Source organism: Antechinus flavipes, chromosome 2, assembly GCF_016432865.1.
Source record: "Antechinus flavipes isolate AdamAnt ecotype Samford, QLD, Australia chromosome 2, AdamAnt_v2, whole genome shotgun sequence".
In the NCBI taxonomy this organism is placed as follows: domain Eukaryota; kingdom Metazoa; phylum Chordata; class Mammalia; order Dasyuromorphia; family Dasyuridae; genus Antechinus; species Antechinus flavipes.
Genome location: NC_067399.1, coordinates 578,391,728 through 578,413,896, shown reverse-complemented (window position 1 = coordinate 578,413,896; position 22,169 = coordinate 578,391,728). Strand labels below are relative to the sequence as shown.

General features: G+C 35.8%; 1 long non-coding RNA gene across 1 annotated transcript; it reads right to left on the bottom strand.

Moving 5' to 3' along the window:
• Positions 1 to 9,824: 9,824 nt before the first annotated feature.
• Positions 9,825 to 20,791, bottom strand: LOC127547134 (uncharacterized). The gene is made up of 3 exons (XR_007950077.1): positions 20,649 to 20,791; positions 14,422 to 14,512; positions 9,825 to 9,997 (listed from the first exon to the last, which is right to left on the bottom strand). It is a non-coding gene; the product is annotated as an uncharacterized LOC127547134 (long non-coding RNA).
• Positions 20,792 to 22,169: the final 1,378 nt, after the last annotated feature.

Genomic DNA, 22,169 nt, shown 5'->3' with positions numbered 1-22,169 from the left:
GTCTCTGCTGTCCATTAGGCTTAGTGTTACTAAGCTTATAGCATGGATATAAAATAGTAAATGAAGATGCAAATAGGACAGATGCTATTAAAAGACTAGGGGCTCAAGTGTCAGGGAGGCCTTTCTTGAGGAGGCTAGACTCGTTTTGGGTGAAAAGAGGCAAAATGCATTCATCCCTGCAGGGCTCCCTATCCCACAAGAAGAAAATTGGGGTTACAAAGGCAAAATCTTCCAAAGTTTCTTGTGGAAACCCCTGCCAACAAGGAGAGACCAATGCCAGGGTCCTGACTGACCTCTAGAAGCAAAAGCCTGAGGAACTGCATTGTCTTTGTGATGGGAGAAAGAGAGAGACTTCATTTGGAAACTTGCCCATTGACACAGACACGAATGGGAAATCCAGGAGGGCTTGAAGCTGGAGATGACCTTCAGTGATATTGGCTCCAACTTTGGTAGCATTTTAAAGTTCACAACTTACTGTTCTGCAGAGCTATGTGGTAGCCAATACGAGTGTTAAACCATTCTGTTTTATGGAATGCAATGGAATTCAGGAAATTGAAACTTAAGAGAATTGAAATCACTTGACCCTGGTTAAGCAAGTACTAAATGTGGCTAATGGCCATCTCTGGTTTTGTCTTATATCTTATCTCCTAAATGGTAGGAATGATTTTGAAAAGCAGGGGGTTGGGAGAGAGACAACTCCAGAAAATGATGCATAACCAACAGCTGGAAAAATTGTTTAGAATAGCTCTCTATCCAAGACATCCAAGAATGAACAAGCTACTTACACAGGTTTCCTCAGACAAATCGGGGAAGCAAAGGCACTTTTAAGTGGCTCAATCATTAATAACAGCCAAGTAAGAAAATACCTTAGATTGCTAGAATTTCTATGATGCTTATTTACACTTTACAAATGAATCAGCTGTTTTCCCTCTTTTTTTTTTTTCCTTCTATATTAGGAGTCCTTAACCCTGTGTTCATTGATCTCCAAGGAGTCCATAGAGATTTCAGGGAGTCTTGGAACTTGCATGGAGAAATAATGCATTTTTATTTCACTATAAGTGGCTTCCTTTATCATTCTATTTTATTGTGTGCATTTACCAACATTCTGAGATGGGATTGGTTATTTCATGGAACTTCCAAATGGGTCCATGATCAAAGAGAGGTAACCTTTGTTCAGGGAAAGGGGCTTAATCTTACCAACTTGCACCAACATAGTCCTCTGCCATCCATGAGGAATATTAAGTGAAAAATAATAAAAATCCTTGCTTTCAAGAAGCTTATAATCTAGTAAGAGCAAAATTGTCAGTGTTTGATTATATTCAACTTAGTAGGCATTTATTTATAATTAGAACACAATTTAGAATATGTTAAGTTCACAAGACAGGCTCAAGGGCAAGGCAGAGAATTGAGTTAGGTCTTGAATGAAGAAAAACATATGTGAACAGATGGAGATATGTAAAGTATGAGTGCAAAACCAACGTCACCAAAAATATGTAGGTAGGAGGGATCCAAGTGGGCTGGATGAGTAGAATTTGGAGGGGCAGATTTACCAATACTTGCATTATTTTTGGTGATTTTCAAGTTCTTCCATTTTCTTTTTTTTTAGAGTTGAAGCCCACAACTGGCCCAGGATGATAGAGTCCCTCTTTTAAAAAATATTTCTTCTTGTCTTTACATCAACTTCATTACTAAATATCTTTATCTTTCCCTCATCCTCAACCCCAAGAGTCATCATTTGTAAGAAAGATTAAAAAAGAAAGCAAAAAATAGTTTAGCAAAGTTAATCAATATGTCAACTGAGCCTGATGATAAATACAGTGTTCTCCATTCATAGTTTCCTACATTTTTGAGGATGAAAGGATAATATATTTTCTTATCTCTAGGACCAAGGGTTTTCATTATAATATGATAGTTTCAGGTTTTTTATTCTTTCCATTCACTTGTTTTATTCACTGAATGTATTATTTCTCTACTTTTGTTTACTGTTCCCTGCATTAGTTTATGTCTTCCCATGCTGCTTTGAATTTTTCATAGTCATAATTTCTTAAGCCACAGATATATTGCATTACATTAATGTATTGATATTTGTTTAGCTTTTCCTCAGTCTGTGGGAATCTTCTTTGTATCTAATTCTTTGATACCACAAAAAGTTCTTCTATTAATATGAATGTTAATGTATATAAGATCTATCTGTTGGCCTTTGTTCTTATTGGGGTATATGTCTAATAGAGGGATCACAGAGTAGAAGAAAGGAAGGAAAAAAAGAGGGAATGAAGAAAATAAGAAAGAAGGAAGGTTTGCTTTAGAAGTCAAGAAGCCAGGATTTGGGCCAGAAGGGAAATGAAGACTTCATTAGAGCTGGCTGCTTCATAAAATGGAAACTCCAGGGGGTAGTCCTTACCAAGGGATACTGTTGTCAAAACAAAACAAAATAAAATAATGAAGAGCGTAACAGTAAAACATTTTTTAAAAAATTAATGGATAGATAATTTAGAAGCAGAAAAATAGGACAGCTTTGAAACTAATATGTTGAATTATTACTTTTTAAAAAGCCATATGCAATAGTAATTTGAAGTTTCATATACTAATTTTTTTTCTGTATTTGCACATTAAAATGTTCATATTTTTGCTGTTTATATAGTTTAGAATAGCAAAAAAATAGAAGTTACAGCCATGCAAAAGTGAAATGTGTTGTCTTTGGAGATAATGCACACTGTCTACCAAATGTGTGTTAAATTGAATTTGATCTAATTAAGTAATAGATTCTCCCTTTTTTTAGGTCTTTAAGCAACGGCTGCATAACCACTTAAGTATATTTTCTTTTTATTTATTTTTAAGATTGGAGCTTTTTTATCTCATCTAGTCAAGAAATGCATGGGTAACTCATAGACCTAATACTGCTACTAAGAGATTACTTGATACATAGTTTTGAGTCATTTGACCTTCAAATTTGGATTAATTTTTACCTTTCCATAAGCAACTTGCTATACTTCCTAGGACTCCCTATATTAATGCCAAACTTAGGACACTGGATAAACATAGCACATAGCAGCATTCAGAATTTCTGAGCTCAAGAGACTCTCTAGCTTCATATATAAATATACACATATTTATACAGTTATCTTGCACAAAAAAATCGGATCAAGAAGGGAAAAAAACAGAAAAAATGCAAGCAAACAACAGCAGAAAGAGTGAAAATGCTATGTTGTAGTCCACATTCCATTCCCACAACTCTCTGAGTGTAGATGACTCTCTTCATCACAAGATTATTGGAACTTTAGTTATAGTTTAAAGGAGATTCTTTTTCAGATACAGGTTAAATTAAATGATACCTAAGATTTCTTTCAATCAAAAATCCTGTGATTCTAGGCTTCCCATTTAAGCTATCTAAGATTAGTATGTAGCCTTGTAGGTAGTAAGTTTGCCATCACTACAAATTTTTTTTCTTTTTGGTTTTTAATCAGTATTTTCTGTTTTTCATATCACTACAGTTATCACAAACATCACTTTTCCTTCTTGTCTTCTATACTTCTTCCTCCTCCCCAAGAGCCATATTTGGATAAATAGTGATTTTTTTAGAGAAGGAAAAAAAAAGGCAACCAAACTGATCGATACATTGGAAGAACCTGAAAAGTGTAATGTATAACAAATGTGAACCTCCCATCTCCATGAAGGGATAGGTATTTCCTCTGATGTCTCTTCATTTGAATTCTGCTTGATTTTTATAATTCTATTATATTCACTTTTAATTTTTTGTGTACTTTCCATTTACATTGTTGTAGTTATTCTGCATGCTGTTTTCTTGGCTCTACTTACTTCATTCTGCTTCAGTTCATATAGAACTTTTCATTTTGTCCATATATATAACAAACAGCAGAGTAATATCCCATTATATTTGTGTATCTCAATTTGGTTAGCCACTCCCAATTAATGGCCATCTACTTCATTTCCAATTGCTAGCTATCACAAAAGTGCTGCTATAAATATTTTGGAATATATGGGGAATTTCTTCTTATTGGTGGCTTCTTTGGGATAGAAACCCAATAATGGAGTCTCTGGTTCAAAGGGTCTGGACATTTTAGTCATTTTGTTTGCAAACTTCAAATTGCTTTCCAAAATGGCTGTACCACTACTCTCTTTCATACTAAAGAGAAAATCCATTAAAGAGGGCATTTTCCATGAGTAATAATATGCCAAAATTTAATGAAACTTGAAGAAGATTATTTATTTATCTGCATTTAGCAGATGAAAAATTATAATCCACAGCATCTGAGGAAAACAGATTGTGTAGAACCAGATGAGAACATGAATTTGGAGCTAAAGATGAGAGTGATTCTGTCCAATAGTGCAGTTCTTCCTTCTCCAGATCTTAGTGAATTCCTTCTTAATTTATTGACATGAGAGAAATTCGAAGACTTTAACCTGAAGCACTCATAATTTCACACTTCTTACCAGGATTGGCCTTCTTCACAATGTGAACACTACAGGTCTTTAGGTCAAAAATATCTACACAGTTTTCCCTGTCGAATATAATGGGAATTAGGTAGCTTTGGGAAAGAAAAAGAAAAAAAAGAAGCTGGTTAGAATCTTCTTTGAGTCATCTCTTCCATGAAGCTCTCTTCCCTTATACCCCCTTCTAAGGAAGACTAATTTTCCTTTTCACCTTGTAAATTAACAGGCAATTCCATAATAAGCTAGTAAAAGTGACTCCACTGAATTCTTTGAGCTTGGGCATATGTTTTACAACATTTTCTAATATTTCTTCCTGACTGGTAGGTGCATAATAGGAGAGGCCAGTAACATAGGAAGAGAACTATGATGACAGTGGTAGAGATTTTGAATGCAAGGAACTTGGGATGCAAGGTTGACCAGTAACCAGAGGCAAAACCAGAACATTACTGAACTGAATTGGAATTTTTGAAAATATCAGTGGAAGATAAGATGGACAATAGGGCCACTTTCTTTTATTCCAACTTTTGTCCCCACTTATAGGGCCTAGAATCATGGCCTCTCTTTTTTATCTGCCATGACCTTTAGGTGCTAGAAGAATTTGGAACTTCTCCCCGACCCTCCTAAAAGTGATGATTGTGAATTGATCAGAAACAATCAGCTGAGCATTCCACAGAGTAGCTCTAGGCACTAATTATTAATTTTATCATACAAGACAATATGTGACTATAGCATGGATTGCACATAATAATAAATATATAGTCATTAATAAGAAAGGGAGATTGAGAAATCAAGAATAGTTCTTGAAAGTAGAGATAGGAGAGTTTCCTAAGTTAGTAAAATTGTAACACATATAATATAATACTTTCTAAACCTATTCAGAGCTAACCCTTGTGAGTTTGTCAGTGAGAGGGAGAATTGTCTAGAGATGGACATAGTTTCCTGAGCACCTTCTGCTGAGCAATGAGCAATATTGCAGGATAATTATTTCTTCCTCTAGAAGACTACAAAACTTTTTGATTACTTTGCTACAGTATTTCTTAGCCAGCTCAGGGTTATAAACAGTCATCCAACATGAACTGAATCCTTTCTGACAGAACCACTAAGACAACAGTAGATGACCTTAGGCTAGAGTTGCCTTACGACAGGACATCCTTCACATTTGTACTTCTCAGTGCTTAACACAATGGCATGTAGTAGGTTGCTGAATGATTGATTAAGGGACATCATGGTTTTCTATTGTTGGTGAAAGCAGAGCAACTAGTCAGGTATAAGTAGCTATCATTACTGTAGCCGAGGGATGCCCATCAAATTATGTCTATCCCACACCACTTGTCACATATATTGATAATCTAAAGATTTAGCACTATTCTAATCTAAAGACATTTAAAATGAAGTACACTCTTATTTTTTCAACCAAGGAAGTATTCATATATTTTCCATTTCTTCCTAATTCCCTAAGGTTTTTCAGTTTATAATTGTAGAAACATATAAAAAACCTTTTTTTAAAGTTTCTCTAGAAATATTGAGAAATAACATTTCTTGACTCTTAAATACCCGCTAAAACCCTTGGAAAAACCCTTTGAGAAAGGTGGGTGTTTGGTCAAGGACAAAGAAGCTTTTCTTATTAATGAATTAAGTGGATAGTATCCAACTTTTTTCTTTAAAAAAAATTACTCTTGTTTAAATCCTTGTCTCCTTATTTATATAGAGCTGATGATTCATCCTTTTCCATTAAAAAGGGATAAATAGATACAAATATAGATAGATAGATAGAGAGAGAGAGAGAGAGAGAGAGAGAGAGAGAGAGAAAGAGAAAGAGAGAGAGTGAGTGTGTGTGTGTGTGTGTGTGTGTGTGTGTGTGTGTGTGTGTGTGTATCAGGAAAGAGTCCTTTTGTTTACTCCAGGAATGAGGGGAATGGCCTAGAAAGGAAGGGAATTATTGCTCAACTATTCAGGAATATTAACCCAAACTGTATACTATATACTATGATCTTTTCCTTTTTCCTCATTCTGCCCTGAAATTATGTTGGGGGGAAAAAAGTCATGTTTGAGGGCAGGGGCGAAACTATATACATCTCTATCTCTCTCCAAGTCAGAAGTGGTTTGGATATTAGTTTGATGGTAAATTGAGTAAAATCATTTCTGGCATATTTGTGCCTTTAAAGGCAGATTACAGTATGATTATTAATATTTTTCTCTTTGACATTACTTAATTTCATAATTTTTTCAATGCCTTTTAGATCCCCATTGGAAGTTTCATTACTTCCCATGTAAACATTATAAAGAAGCTCATAGTAACTACTTGGCTTGAGAAGTTTCAGGAAATTTCCTATCAGACATTACAAATGTTAACCAGGAAGAGAACAGATCTCTATGGTTGTTATGAGGTCAAGATATTGTTTTCCTTAATATCTCCTCAGGAAGTAGTCACCATCTATCATTTCTTGATTTGTTTTCAATTCGTACTGGGTAGTCTGTCACCTAACAGAACTTATGTATCTTTCTTTGATCAATCAGAAAATATCTGTTCTATCTGTTCCTTTAGGAAGGAACTTTTTTCTCTTCAGGAAGAGCTTCATATTTATTTCCTAATTCCAAATATTCAGTGGTTCTCTTCCTTCTTTATGCCACATTCTTCCACACTCAAATCTCTTCAGCTATGTCGTCATATCTCTGCCTCTTCAGAATTTCTTTTTCCTTGGGGCAGCTAGATGGAACAGTGGATAGAGTCCCAGCCTGGAGCCAGCAAGATCTGAATTCAAATCCTGCCTCAGACACTATGTCAATCCTGTCCAAGTCACTTCAGCTCTGCTTGCCTCAATTTCCTCAAGTATAAAACAGAGATAATAATAGTACTCATCTCAGGTTGTGGTGAGGACCAAATGCTTAGCATATTACCTGATACATACCAGGCATTTAATAAATACTTATTTCTTTCCTTGTTTGTTTTCATGTTGAAAGCCTTTCAATATTTTAGAGAAACATTTGATTCTCCATGAAAATACAAAGAGATGCTTTTTGAAATGCTTTTCTTCTCTTCTAAGAGTGGAATGGATACACTTTGAGCATAAATAACAACCCCTGGCCATAGTGGAAATATAAACAGGATACACTATCTACGTTACTGTAAGATTCTTCCTTGTTCTTCATACTTGCTGGGAATAACACCTTATTTCTTTGAAATAATTTCAAAATACTCAATAATGTTCAAAAATCATAAATATGCCATTTTTGCTTCATCAAAGTCACTGATACTTATGCTAAATATCAGTGTCAAAACCAGATCCTTGTTAGATCCTACTAGATACATCCTACCAAATCAACTCTGAACTATTCATTTGGTTGGTCTAGTCATTCAACCAACTTTAAAAGCACCTACAAGTATAATCATCTAGCCCATATTTTTCTGTCTTGTCCACAAGGATAAGCATGAGTGACATTATCAAATGCTTTAAGTCTAGGTGAATGACAGGAAATAAGTATTATAGGAATATAGGAATATCAGTACAGAATTGAACAAAGGCCCTTAGAGAGGCTTTTTTCCTTTTACAGATGTGGGAGCTAAAGTCCAATGAGATTAACTGATTTATTTAAAGTTCCATAGGTAATAAGAGAAAGTATTAGTATTTGAATATGAGATCTCAAATTGATGAGAGTAAAACTTTGATCTGAGTCAGCCCTGTAAAATTATGTAAAATCACCAACAAAACGTTTCCTTTGATCTACAAACCCAAATGGTCTTGCATCCTCTGGAGCAAGATAAGCTTCCTTGAAGGAAGTCACAACTCCAGGCAAAATTTCACATCCACTCAGGACTTCTCTTAGACTCATGCACAAAATGGGTCTTCAGAAAATGACCCTTTGCAGTTCACTTCTCTCTGGAGAATGATATGCCCCCATGAAAATACCTCTTGGTGTTTCTTTAACAATAAAGGTTTTCTGCCATAGCCTTTGGATTTAGCAAAATTCCTTCCATGAACTCGGGCCTTGGACAGCTGACCCTCACTCATTCCTGCCTCACCTCTTCTTTGGTACCCTCAGACCTCATCAAAATTAAGTAACCTTTGTCAATATGATCTGTCTAGATGGATAGATGGAATGTGAGAGATATTTCAAAGGAAGAACTGATAGGACTTGACCATCAATTGAATATGGTATATGGAGGAGAGACAAGAGATCACTGAAGTTTAATGCCTAATTGTCTAGGAGAATGGTGATACCAGGAATAGAAGTTGAGAGAAGGGACAAATTTGATTGGTGGGGCAGGAAAGGTGCTAAGTTCAGTTCTGGACTTGTAGAATTTAAAAGCCTATCTATCACTTCTTTACTCTTTGACTTCCCCAGAATGTGGCTACAATCCTTTTTGCAATCATTAGCATTTTTCTCAAGCCCCAAATTATACTGGATTTTAGTCTTTGTTATACGCCCCTGATTATATCTTTTATAAATTATATCCTTACAAAATCTGTGTGACCACATCAGTCTCTCTAGATGCCTTCTTCTTTTCTTCTTAATCAGAATTATTTGTAAATATGTCTCGGAACTGTATTTTTTAACTTCCCATACTTCTAGAACTAGCTTCCCTTTGAATTCCTCAGGTCAGTTCCTACTATTAATTTTACCTCTTCCTTAAAGCCTTTGTCAGATTCAAATAGATAGTCACTTTGGGAAGCATCATTTTTGCATACAAATAAACATTACAAAGATAGAAAGAGCACTGGATTTATAGTTAAAAGATCTTGCTTTTTTACTTACAAGCCATGTGACTTTGAACAATTCACTTACCAGTTTCCTCATCTGTAAAATGAAGGTAACAACTCCTGGATCTCCTACCTCTTGGGGATTTTTGTGAATGCCAAATGAGACACTGGATATGATGCTAAATAGCTACATATATGTTAGTTATTCTTACATAATACATAATCTGTGATTCTTTACTCTTCTGCAGAATAGTGACCTGGGAATATGTATATAAGTTGATTATCCAAAAATAATTCTAATTTGATCATGAGATATATCCTATGGTACTTTTAGTAAGAATGTACCTTCTTAATTCTTCTTTGTTTTACTTGATATTCAAATACTTTCATTTTCCTTAAGAAAATATCAGGTAGTATATTAAATTGGTGACTGTCTCATAGAGTGGGGAAATGAAGGCAGGAGAAAGGGAGAAAATCTAAAATTCAAATTTTTTTTGAAAAAATGAATTTTGGAGGCAACTAGCTATGGGACTCTGGGCAAGCAAGTTGACCTCTCTGACACTCAGAGTTAAAGTGTGATATAAATGTGAGTCATAATTGGCTCATAGAAAAATAGTTTTTGAAAGAAGATTCATTGAACTAAAGATTTCTTTTTAATATTTTATCATAAAAGCAGAGGGCAGATGGTCATCAATAACTGAGATCACTCTGTTCAGAGTAGTTCTGGTGGCCTGGAATTTACCTGAGGCAGCAAGTCATGTGTTTCTCATAACACCTACAATCTTGACAGTCTTTAGTCCTCCATTTTTTCCCATTTGCATGGTAATCATCATCCATGAAGCAGCCTAAACACACAAATGTTAACATCTTTCAGTGAAAAGATGAAGAAATATTGCTTTAACACCAGTTATTCAATCACTTAGCAAAATGGGTTTTGCTTTCTCTAAATGGCACTTGGGCCACATTTATGGTAAGAAATGAACTGAAGGTGCAGCTAGGTGACATAGTAGATAGAACATTACTCCTGAAGTCAGGAAGACCTGACTTCTAATCAGACCTCAGACAATTAACACTTTCTGGTCAAGTCACTTAGCCCCATTTGCCTCACCTAAATAAATTTATTTTTTAAAAAAAGAAGTAGCAAGCTAAAGCAAGAAAATAGACATTCGTTTGTTATTATATATAGTATATGCCAAACTTATCTTTTTAATTAGCCAAAGTCATGATTACTAGGAATTCTGGTGTCTAAGGCAAGGGCAGGTGGAATGGGGCAGAACTGGGACAAGACTATAACACCAGGCACGGAAAGACATTATGGGGGAGCCCTAATGGAGGTGGGGAGAAGTTCATCTCAAAATCTGGAAGATCTTGGGATCTTAACTTAGTGGGATATTTTTAGGTTTTTAATTTTCAAAAATTTAATTTTAAATTCTTATTCTCTCTGTGGCCCTTTCCCCATTCATTTAGAAGACAAACAATGTAAAATTCCCCTATTCTATATGTGAAGTTATACAATGCATATTTCTTCATTAGCTATGTTGAAAAATAAAAACCTCAAAGGTAAGAAAAAAAGTTAAAAACAATATGCTTCAACTTGTACTCAAGAGGTCATCAGTTCTCTCTCTGGAGGGAGAGATCATTTTTCCATTATAAATCCTTTAAAATTCTCTTAGATCATTGTCAGAATAGCTAAGTCTTTCAGGGTAGGTCATTGTTACAACATTTCTTATAGCATATAATATTCCTTCATGGTCATATACTACAATTTGCTCAGTCATTCCCCAACTGATGGGTTTCCCTTCAATTTCTAATTCTTTGTCACCATAAAAAAAGCTTCTATAAATATTTCTACATATAATCCTTTCTCTTTTTCTTTAATCTCTTTGGGATACTTGTCTGATTTTATCTCATTTTCAGGTATATAGAAAGGGTAACTCATCTGGAGAAATTTAACTATTTCTTGTAGCTCAACTGATGATTCTTAAATCTTGGAGTATATGGAGACCATGCATTAGACACAGAGACTGATGGCTAAATGGATTACCAGGACCCAAAGAAGATCCTGAATATCAGTTGTGGGCAAGGGAGGCAAGGGAATAAAGAAGGATAGCTGCTGCAGGTTCAGGACTATTAGTGGCCCAACTGGCAGAAGCTGGAATGATGAATCTCAGGTCCTCAGCCCCTCACTTTTCCCTTTAAAGTTCCTAGAGTCCTTTGGACACTCACTCTTTCAGATGCTCTGATATCTGCACTCTTGCTGAGGAGCTCTTGGGCAAGTTAACAGTGATAAAGCTTTTCAAACTATTCTGGAAATCATTCCTTGTATTTGTTTTGTTTTGGTAGTTTTATGGCTAAAAGAACTGTTATTTAAAAATCATTGATACCTTTTGTTTTTACATCACAGTAACTCCCACCACATTTTAAACATTTTGTATCACATTCATTGTCCATCTCTATAAAGATAAAGGAAATAGGTTTTCCTGTGACATTCACGGTCTGGGGTGTGTGTGTGGTGGGGTGTGGAATGAGAGGATGATATCGCTCTCTTAGTCATTGTTGGCAAAATTCTTGCTAGAATCCTTCTTAACAGAATCCTTCACCTTGAAGATGATCATCTACATGAGAACCAATGTGACTTCAGAAAGAACTGAGGAACAGTCGACATTGTATTTGCTGCTTGACAACTCCAAGAAAAATGCCTGGAACTGTAATCTATACACAACATTCAATGATCCGACCAAGGCTTTTGTTACTGTTAATCATGAGGATTTGTGGAAAATTATGGCAAAATTTGGGTACCTGAAGTTCATCAGTAACGTATGTCATTTTCATGATGGCATGGATCATGGATGGCACTCTTGCACTTTCCCAATTACCAATGCTGTAGGCTTGCTCCCATGCTTTTTAGCATGATGTTTTCAGCAATGTTGTCAACTGCCTTCAGCAAGGACAAAAGCAGCATCAAGGACAGCTCTCTCACTGATGGTAAATGACTTAACTTGAAAAGAGTACAAGCCACAACGAAGGTGGAGGGAGAGTTAGTGCAAGATTTTTTTGTAGATGATTGGGTACAAGATGCAACGAAGTATGGGTTGATTCTCTGATGCTTATTCTAATTTTGGCCTAACAATTATTACCAAATAATTCCAGGTCCTTCACTAGCCAGCATCTCATTATATCCCATCAGTTAAAGCAAATGGAAAACTATTGAATGCTGTGATTAAGTTCACTTACCTTGGCAGTATACTTCCCTGGGATGTACACATAGATGATGAGGTAGACACATGCATTGCCTGAGCTACCTTAGTATTTGAGTGACTCCGAAAGAAAGTGTGGAGGGAAGAGGTTTCAGACTGCCTATCAAATTGAAAGTCATTGCACTGATCCCATTGTTGTAGGCCTGTGAAACCTGGAAAGTATACCAGCACCATGACAGAAAACTAAATTGCTTCTTAGGAAGATTCTGAAGATCACCTGGCAAGAAAAGGCACCAGACACTGAGATCCTTTCCCAAGCTAAACAGCTAAGCGTTCAAACTTTACAGCAGAGAGGGCATCTCTGAGGGCTGGGCACATTGTTCAAGTGCCTAACGGAAGCTTGCCTAAAAGACTACTTTACAGAGAACTCACAGGAGACAAGCATTCATATAGAGGTCAGAAGTAAGGACACTCCCAAGGTCTCTGAACTTTGGAACTGATCGTATGACATGACAGACACTGACAAAGAACCACCTAGCAAGGTGTCCCTGCATCAAAGAAAGCACCATGATGCTCTATGAGCAAAGCAGGATTGCAAAAGCTCAAAAGAAATGTGAGATGCACTGGAGGCATCTCCACTTCAAGTGTTCATGTGGTTTCTTTGTGTCCAACCCATGGTAGAGCCTTCCAAGCTCATACTGGATTGGACATATTGGACAGTCAGATATGGTGTACTTTGACTCCCTGGAGGAGGGTCTAGAGCTATGATTCAGTCACTTGAAGACAGCAGAACACAAGGAAGGCCCAGAAAATATATAGAACAGTGGTTCTGTTGTCCAAGCCCTACCAATGACCCGGAGCTCAGAGAAGCTATAAAATAGGAGCCTGGTAAAAGACCCCAGAGTCCCTAGTCTGTTGGACCCTATTTGAGGCTTTCTTGGCAAAGATACTGGGATGGTCTGCCATTTTCTTCTCCAGCTCATTTTACAGACGAGAAAACTGAGGCAGACAGGGTGAAGTGACTTGCTCAGGGTCACCCTGCCACTACGTAATGGATTTGAAGCCGGGATGATGAGTCTTCCTGACTCCAGGTCGGCACTCAGTGGATTATGGCTCCACCTAGCTGGCCAGATCTCTTTAGTGCTTTCCTAATGCGTGCTAAGTGGTTTGGGCTTCTTAGTTTGTCATTCAAGGTCCTCTATAACCTGGTGCTTATTGTCTAAAAATATTTCATGCTGCTCCATTCACCAGCAGGAGCGCATGACCTGTACTTTCTTGCCTCCAGGTCTTTTTTCACATACTTTTCTGTGCCTTGGTATGCCTTCCTTTATCTATCACCATGTCTTGAGTTCTTACTTAACTTTTAAAATACAATTTAAATGACTTCTCCTTCATGGATTCTTTTCCGATCCCTACCTCCTTCAGGTCACACATAGCATTTTATTTACCTGTCCCCCGCATTTATCATATGTTATTCTATACTGTCATGATGCATCTATGCTTGTCATACATTCCTACTAAAATAATTCACGTTTCTATAACTCTTTAGGGTATACAGAGCTATGAGACTCCATGCTGCATGGCTGCTTCACTTATTGTTTAGATCCTCAAAAGAATAGAGCAAAAAAGTGTTTTTGTTCTAGACTCCAATTGTTGAAATGCCCTCCACAAGTGCAAATCTGTAATTTATGCTGATCCTACACTAATCCTAAAGATGCCTTCTGTATTTAGGATTAGTGTAGGATCAGCATAGTACTGGACCTGGGATTGGGAAGACTTAAATTCAAATCCAGCCTCAGACCCTTGCTAATTGTGTAACCCTGGGCAAATTAGTTTGCCTCAGTTTCCTCATCTGTAAAATGAGCTGGAGAAGGAAATGGCAAAATACTCCAATATTTTTGCCATGAAAACCCCAAATGGAGTCAAGACATGACTGAAATGACTGAATGACAAATGACTTCTCTTAATAAGAATATTGGTTGAAAGTTTCGATAATGAATTGTACATATTCAACTTAAGGCTACCCAGTCATGATTATGCCCCTGTCACAGAAATCCATTTATTGCTCTTACCTTTAGTACTGGATGGAAAGTCTAATTGAAAACAGCTCGTATCTCCCATGTCAACTGTGAGGAGGAAGATGAGCAGAATGACTGGAGAAACCTTCAAAATAAGCCAGTTAGAATCATCAAAGTTTGTTGAAAAGGCATTTGGGGATGGTGAAAATATGGGGAAAAAATCCATTGTTTACAAAGAAACTAAAATAAAGAGATCATTTTTGTTGGAGTGTCATATCAAGTACAAATACAAAAAGGATATCTCTCCCAAATTATATTTGCAAAGTAGAAGAAATTCTTGCCACATTAAATAGTAATAATAATTAATTCCTCTCCTGTCTACCTCAAAGCAGTTATTCAACTGAATTCATCTATCATATGCCTATGTATGCAAGATCCTATGCTAAATGGTAAAAAAAAAAAAAAAAAAGGAAAAAGAAAAAGAAAAAGACATACCCCTTGCCTTCAAGAAGCTTACAACCTTTTTCTTTTAAATAATTTTTATTGAATGTTAAAAATTGTTTATACGTGTAATTGGGGGGAAATAAATATGATTAAATTTGCAAAAACAAGAAATTTTCATTGACATCTTTTTTAACATTACCAAAATTTCTTCTAGCATCTAGTTTATCTTCCATCTAGTTGCAGATCAAAATCCTTTAATAATGTGTTTTATGGTTTGGAGGTGACCTTCAGTTCTCAAATATTATGCTGATAGAGAATATGAATGACACCAGACAGCTAATGATCAAATGATAAATTTCCCCAACCTTAAAAACCATAAAAAAAAATTAGAGGAATGGAGCGTGGAAGAATTTGCTTTGTATCTGAATTTTTTCCTTGTTCTGCTTTTCTCCCATTAGGTTTACAGGTTTGAGTTAGAAGATACTTTAGAGACAGGGGTGCCGCAAAGCATAACACACTTTAAAACCTAATCTGCATCATTAACATTTCCTCCACCATTTTCTTAAAACTAAATAGTCAACAAAAACAATAAATCAAGTTGTGGTTTGTAGTGTTTGCTAGTGTTTAACAACCAGCTCTCCAATAAACTGGCTCCAACATACTTTTGCTTAGAGGTCAAAAGCCAGTCTAGGGTTTCTTAACTTCCTATTCACTAATTGCCATGCATAGATTTCAAAAGCTCTATGAACTTGGGTAGAAAAACAATTACATCTTTATTTTCACTAACCTTTTACTGAAATTTAGCATTTCCTTCAATTATTTAAAGATTAAGAGACCTACTATAGTTTAATTTCCCTCATTTCATGATCTGAGTTTAAGAGATTTGTCAGGGGTATTTGAGGAGGATTTAAACCTGCATTTTTCTGTCTACATATAATTCAACACTTTATCCACAATGTCCTGATATTTCTATCATGCTCTCTTTTGTAACAGAACAGAAAAAAACCAGTACAAAGAAATAAAAGGTTAATCTTTGCTTTACAGCTGTCCTCTTTTCACTGTTCTCTTTTTCCTCTTCAGAGATGGCAGCATAGGAAGTGAGAAACAGGAAGCATCCTTATAAGCAATGAGCATAAAGGTTATACAATTCCATTTTTATAATCGGATCTTCTTTTTCCAAGCAAGACCCATTCACAACTCACCATGGAATTATGCTCCCTCCTCAGACCCTTCCCCCTGTCATTTCTGTCATTTGGAGAATGGCAATTGAAACAATAAGATTGATTCTGTATCCTCTTTTAATTGATCCTCTTTATAGTTAATTGATTTTATCCTGAAACTGCCTGAATCATGGTTCTTTGTCTCAGAACTTAGTTCAGTTCTGTGATTATCAACTATGATAGACATAGCTCTTCTCAGCAATACAATGATCCAAGATAATGCCAAGAAATTTATGATGGAAAGTGCTATCTACATCCAGAGAAAGAACTAACTGATGGAGTCTGAATGAAGATCAAAGCATACTGTTTTCACTTTCCCTTTTTTGTCATTTTTTTTTCCTTTTGATCTGTTTCTTCTTTTATAACATGACTAATGTGAAAATATGTTTAACATGATTGCCCATGTAAAACCTATATCAGATTGCTTGCCGTGTTGGAGAGGAGGAAAGAGAAAGAGGAAGAAAAATTTAGAACTCAAATTCTTTCAAAAAATATATGTTGATATTTACCATGTATAATACTGCCTGCCATCTAGGGGAGGAGGTGGAGGAAGGGAAGGGAAAAGTCAGAACAGAAGTGAGTGCAAGGGATAATGTTGTAAAAAATTACCCATGCATATATTCTGTCAATAAAAAGTTATAATAAAAAATACAAAAAAAATGTTGAAAACTATCTTTACATGTAATAAGAAAAAAATACCATTTATATATAAAAAAGGATTTAGTTCAAAATTCAGCTGACCTATAATGAGTTAAATTTTGGAATTTAGTTTTACTACTAATCACTATTTTATTGTTGCCTCAAGGAAATCTGTTATCCTAGAGAGATGCAGATGGACACCAGGGAATATGGTCTAGTATCTTTACACCACCAAACTATCATCCAAGGATGTCTGGTTTGTTCTCCCAAGAAATCTTCTCCATTATATCTGACCTGGCAGGTGGACTCCAGCAATGAACATTTCTCATCACAAGATTTCTCATCACAGTTATTAGCCCCTCATTCCCAATTTCCAACTAATCATATTGTCCTCCACAACTCAGCTCTGTAACCAATCATATTGATGTTGCCATTCATGATATCAAGTTATTTTAACCCATCATAACTGGTGATATAGAAGCAGCTAGATGGTATAGTGGATAGAGTGTCTAGGAAGTTTTGAATTCAAATCCAGCCTTAGACACTTACTAGCTGTGTGATACCTCGCAGGTCACTTAACTGTTTGCCTCAGTTTCCTCATTTGAAAAATGAACTGGAGAAGAAAATGGCAAATCATTCCTGTTCTTTTTTTCTGTCTTCCCTAAGATTATAAAAGAGAGCCATCCTCCTCATCTGGGTCTTAGCTTTGTAATCCCATTTGAGATCTGATTTATTGATAAATTCACACTTTGCTAATAAATTATGTTCAGAACTTTGTATCTCAGCTAGCCATTTTAATTGTTATACAGCTGTATTCTACCAAAGAAAAATCTTGCTGATTTGATATGAGGGAAGCCCCATTAGCATTTTAGAATACTTCAGTAAACTTTTAAAAAATAGAACTGATGAATTGATGTTGAGTGAGGTGAGAAGAATCAAAATACTGTTTACAGTAAAAACAACATTGTACAATGCTCAACTATGATAGACTTAGCTCTAATAGAAAAAATAAAATACAATTAAGTGAAAAATTTGAACATAGTTCTCCAGAGAGTATAAAATAGTTTTTCTACTTCTACTCCTTCAATTATATGTAAAAATTGAGGCCTAAAGCATTGAAATGACTAATCAGACAGCTATTTTTTTTTAGTTGATGTAATTTTAACTCATTCAATGAAAAAGTAATTATGTACAAATGAAGGGTGCTCCAAAGAAGGAATAGAGGGAGTTGGCTGATGGGAACAACGTACATACATGGTTTTTCATGATAAGAAGTAGATTGATGGTTTTTAGTAAACAGGGCATCGGGGCCAAAATCAAAAAGAACTAAATTCATATTTAGATTCAGACAATGCTATGTTAATTAACTTTTGTTTGCCTCAGTTTCTCAACTATAAAATTGGGATAATAACAGCACCCATCTCTCAGAATTGTTGCAAGGATCAAATGAAACATTTGTGACAAGTTCTTAGCACAGTGCCTGCTACAAAGTAAGCATTTTGTAAATGCTAGTTACTAGTATTTGGGAAAAGACCACAAGGGGAGAAATTCCAATGTAGTAATATTTATATTGCCTAATACAAAAGATAATTACGAGAATGTCACTCATGCTATATAAAAATCAACTAATACTGTGTAGAACTTTATGAAATTTTTTTGTCTTTTTTGTATGCTATGAAACATGGCATGAGTTTTTTGAGACTAAATACCCACAAGAAAAATATTTGAGAGAGAGAAACATAACACAGTGGATAGACTGCTGGGCATGGAATCAGGAAAACTTATCTAAGTTCAAATCTGGCCTCTGACACACTAGCTGTGTGAATCTGGGTAAATCTCTCAACCCTGTTGCCTCAGTTTCCTTATCTATAAAATGAGCTGGAGAAAGAAATGGCAAATCACTCCAGTATCTTTGCCAAGAAAACTCCAAATGGGGTCGTGAACAATTGGACATTACAACAATAACAACAGAGAGACATAAATAGGAGAAAGGAAGGGAATGTGCATTTATATAATGCTACTGGCACATAGTATGCCATTATTCTCATTTTACAATTAAAAAAACTGAAGCAGAGATTAAGTGAGTTGGCCAGAGCCAAACAGCTAGTTAGTTTAAAGATGGATTTGAACTCAGGCCCTTCTGACTCCAGGCCACTGCATTATCTCCTTGCCTCAGAAGTCACAGGATAAGTGAAAGAATTAGAGAAGTGGATGATTAAGAAGGTAATTATGGGAATTTTCTCTAAAAACATTAAATAGATAGGAATCCCTTTCCCTCATTGGTAAATTGAGGAAATGGATTAGGTAATAGTCAGGGTCTTTTCCTTCTCTATGACTCTGAGATACACTGTGATCAGTTTCAAGTTCAAAAATGGCCTCACAACTGGAATAAGTATTTTTAGTGCTTAGTGAGCCACTAAGAGCTTGTAGGCAAGTAAAAACCCAGTCAGTTCTTTAATGGCAGATGTAGGAATCAAGCTCTGAGCTTCTGACCACCAGTCTAGTCTGTTTTTTTTTTTTAATACTAACCTGTCTCTCCAAATGAGAAGATTCTGATGATGACTTTTTTTTTTCTGCATGAGATAGTTGACTTCTGAGAAAAATTGATGAAATGCATGGCAAAACTTTGAACCCCTCCTTTTCAAGGACTGTGCCAAAGAATACATTGACCACAGTGCCTGGAACCTTTACAAGAAAGCATTCTGGATTTAGCCATATCCAACACACCTCTAGTTTATTTGCAATTTGGGATGATTTTAAAATAATGTCATCCTTTTTCTGAAGTTTTATTGCTCTTTTGTTTTCTCATTGTAGTCATTTGTAAATTTATTCTCTCTGTTCCTTATCCCCCACCAGGAAGCCTTTCCTTGAAACAAAGAACAAACAGTTAACCAAAAAAATGGGAGACTTTTAAAACATAATCAAATCCCAATGCTCTTTGCTAGTAAAGGAGCTCAGTAGTAGAAACACCCCAAACTTCAATCTATGTTTTTGAGGTTTTTAGTGAAGCCGTAGCAAATTAAACATTTTTTACCTTACTGTTTAGGCTTATATTCAAATGAGTTGGAATCCCAATCTTGATTTAAGAAAGGATACTGGCAAGTTATACTACATCCATTTCAGAATGATAAAAGGGTAGGTCAAAAGAACTAGCTCTGAAGAAGGGAAGGCTATCTCTTGAAAGGAATATTACTGTTAAATGATTTTTCAATCTGTATCTGATTCTTCCTGACCTTATTTTGGGGTTTTCTTGGCAAAGAAACTGGAGTGGTTTGACTTTTTTTTTCTCCTGCTCATTTTACAAATGAGAAAACTAAGGCAAACAGAGTGAAATGACTTACCTAGGGTAGTAGCTAGTAAGTGTCTGAAGCTGGATTTGAACTCATAAACATTAGTCATCCTGATTCTAAGCTTAGTGCTCTATCCACTACACACCTAGCTGCCCTTCTGAAGAGAGTAGCTATCTTTAAATATTTTAAGAAGGTGCCATGTGGAAGAGGGTTTAGATTTTTTGTTATTGTTGCATGATTTCAGAGAACAGAAATAAGATCAATAGATAGAAGGGTTTAGAGAGACTGATTTAGTCTTGATATATGGGAGATGGAATTGACTGCTTTGAGATGTATTGAAATCGCTATTGGAGGAAGTGTTCCATCAGAGGCTGGTGATATAATAAAGGGGGATATAATAAAGTTAGAGGAATTGAACTAAATGACATCTGAGATTCCTCACTCTGAGCTTTGCCTTCTGAGAACAATGGCAAAGGTATATTAAAAGGAACAATGAAGATGAATATTTTTTCTGCAACTATTCAGCAATCATTGCTATATCCAAGGCAGAATACAGTTTTCCCCTATTAGTTGACACCATCACCCTGATCAATCTACTTACATTGGTGGCAGTTTCGGTTGAGATCAAGCCCAAGAGCATTTAATAATTGGAGAACAAGTAGACAGACAGAATTTCAAAGATACTTACCATTTGGAAGTGCTTGGTGACTCTACCAGAGAATGAATGCTTCAAAATTTGGTGCTGGGGAAATTTATAGATTGTGAACTTCAGGGCAGCTAGTCATCACTGGCAAAAGGAAGTTGGGAGAGGCACGTCAGAAGATGATCTGTCATAGGCCCAATCCCAAAGGAAGTTAGAGGGTGTGGAGGCCATGGTTCTGCTTAGGGGCATAGTAACTAATTAGCATTTTCCACATATTCTGGTCAGCATTTGTGAAGAGAGAGAGAAAAGAACTAGAAGCATACCTTCACATCCTTTGAGCCTAGAAGATCTTAGAGATTTATCTAATTCAATACATCATTTTATCAATGATGAAAGTGACTTGTTTAAAGTCACATAGCTTGTGAAGAGAGAACCAAAACTTAGAATCCAAGGTTTCTGACTCCAATCCAGTGTCTATTCTACCTCTGCATGCTGACCCTCCCTGATTCATATTGCTTTTCCTTCTCTTTCCAAATACTAAGTATACAGGGGAAAAGAAGATGGAAAAAATCAAAACTGAAGGTATACCAACTACAAATGAGAAAGAAATGAGTTCATTTATCCTAGTGTTTCCTTATATGTGTGTCCAAGTTATTCACAGGTTACTTTTGTTAGTCTGATAATTTTATTAGTATTGTTATTGATACTTCTATTGAGAAGTAGTGGAAAGGAATTAGATTTGAAATCAAAAGACATAGGCTATTGTTATCTTGGGTCAGGGATACTGCAGGGAAGAAAAGGATTAAGGGAAGATCAAAAAGGAGTCTGTGCCTGAGACTATTTGTTGTCAAGGTAACTAAACCATCATTTTTTGTCCATGGTGTAAACAAAAAATGTTTCTTATAGATGATGATATGATGTGATAGTTTTATGCTAGAAACACTTTGTTTTATAACTTCCTAATGCATTTTAAGTACAGCCAGATGGCACAGTGGATGGAACACCAGGACTGGAGTTAGGAAGATTCACTTTCATGAGTTCAAATCTTGCCTCTGACACTTACCAGCTGTGTGATCCTGGACAAATCACTTAACCTTGTTTGCCTCAGTCCCTTCAGCTATAAAATGAACTACAGAAGCAAATGGCAAATCACTCCAGTATCTCTGCCCAAATGGGATCATAAAAAGTTGGACATAGCTGAATAACAATTATATGTTTACCATGTACTAATGTGCATCACTTATCTGTGTTTGTGACTCATTCCATTTGTTCTATGACGAGACAATAGACTCCATGAGAACAGGGACCAAATCTAAAATGCTGTCTCTCACCAGCAACTAGTACTATGTTCTGCATACGATAAGTGTTTAATAAATATTTATTTATTGACACTATAGATTTACTATTATACTATTGACAGGATGTTTGCTTTAAGCTATTTGTCAATGGTAATCATGGACTTGCACTGAATCATATATATAAACTCTTGAAATGGTATGTAGGGGAAAAACATGTTTTGGAGTCAGAGGACCTGAATTCAAATCTCCTGACCACCTATGTGACACC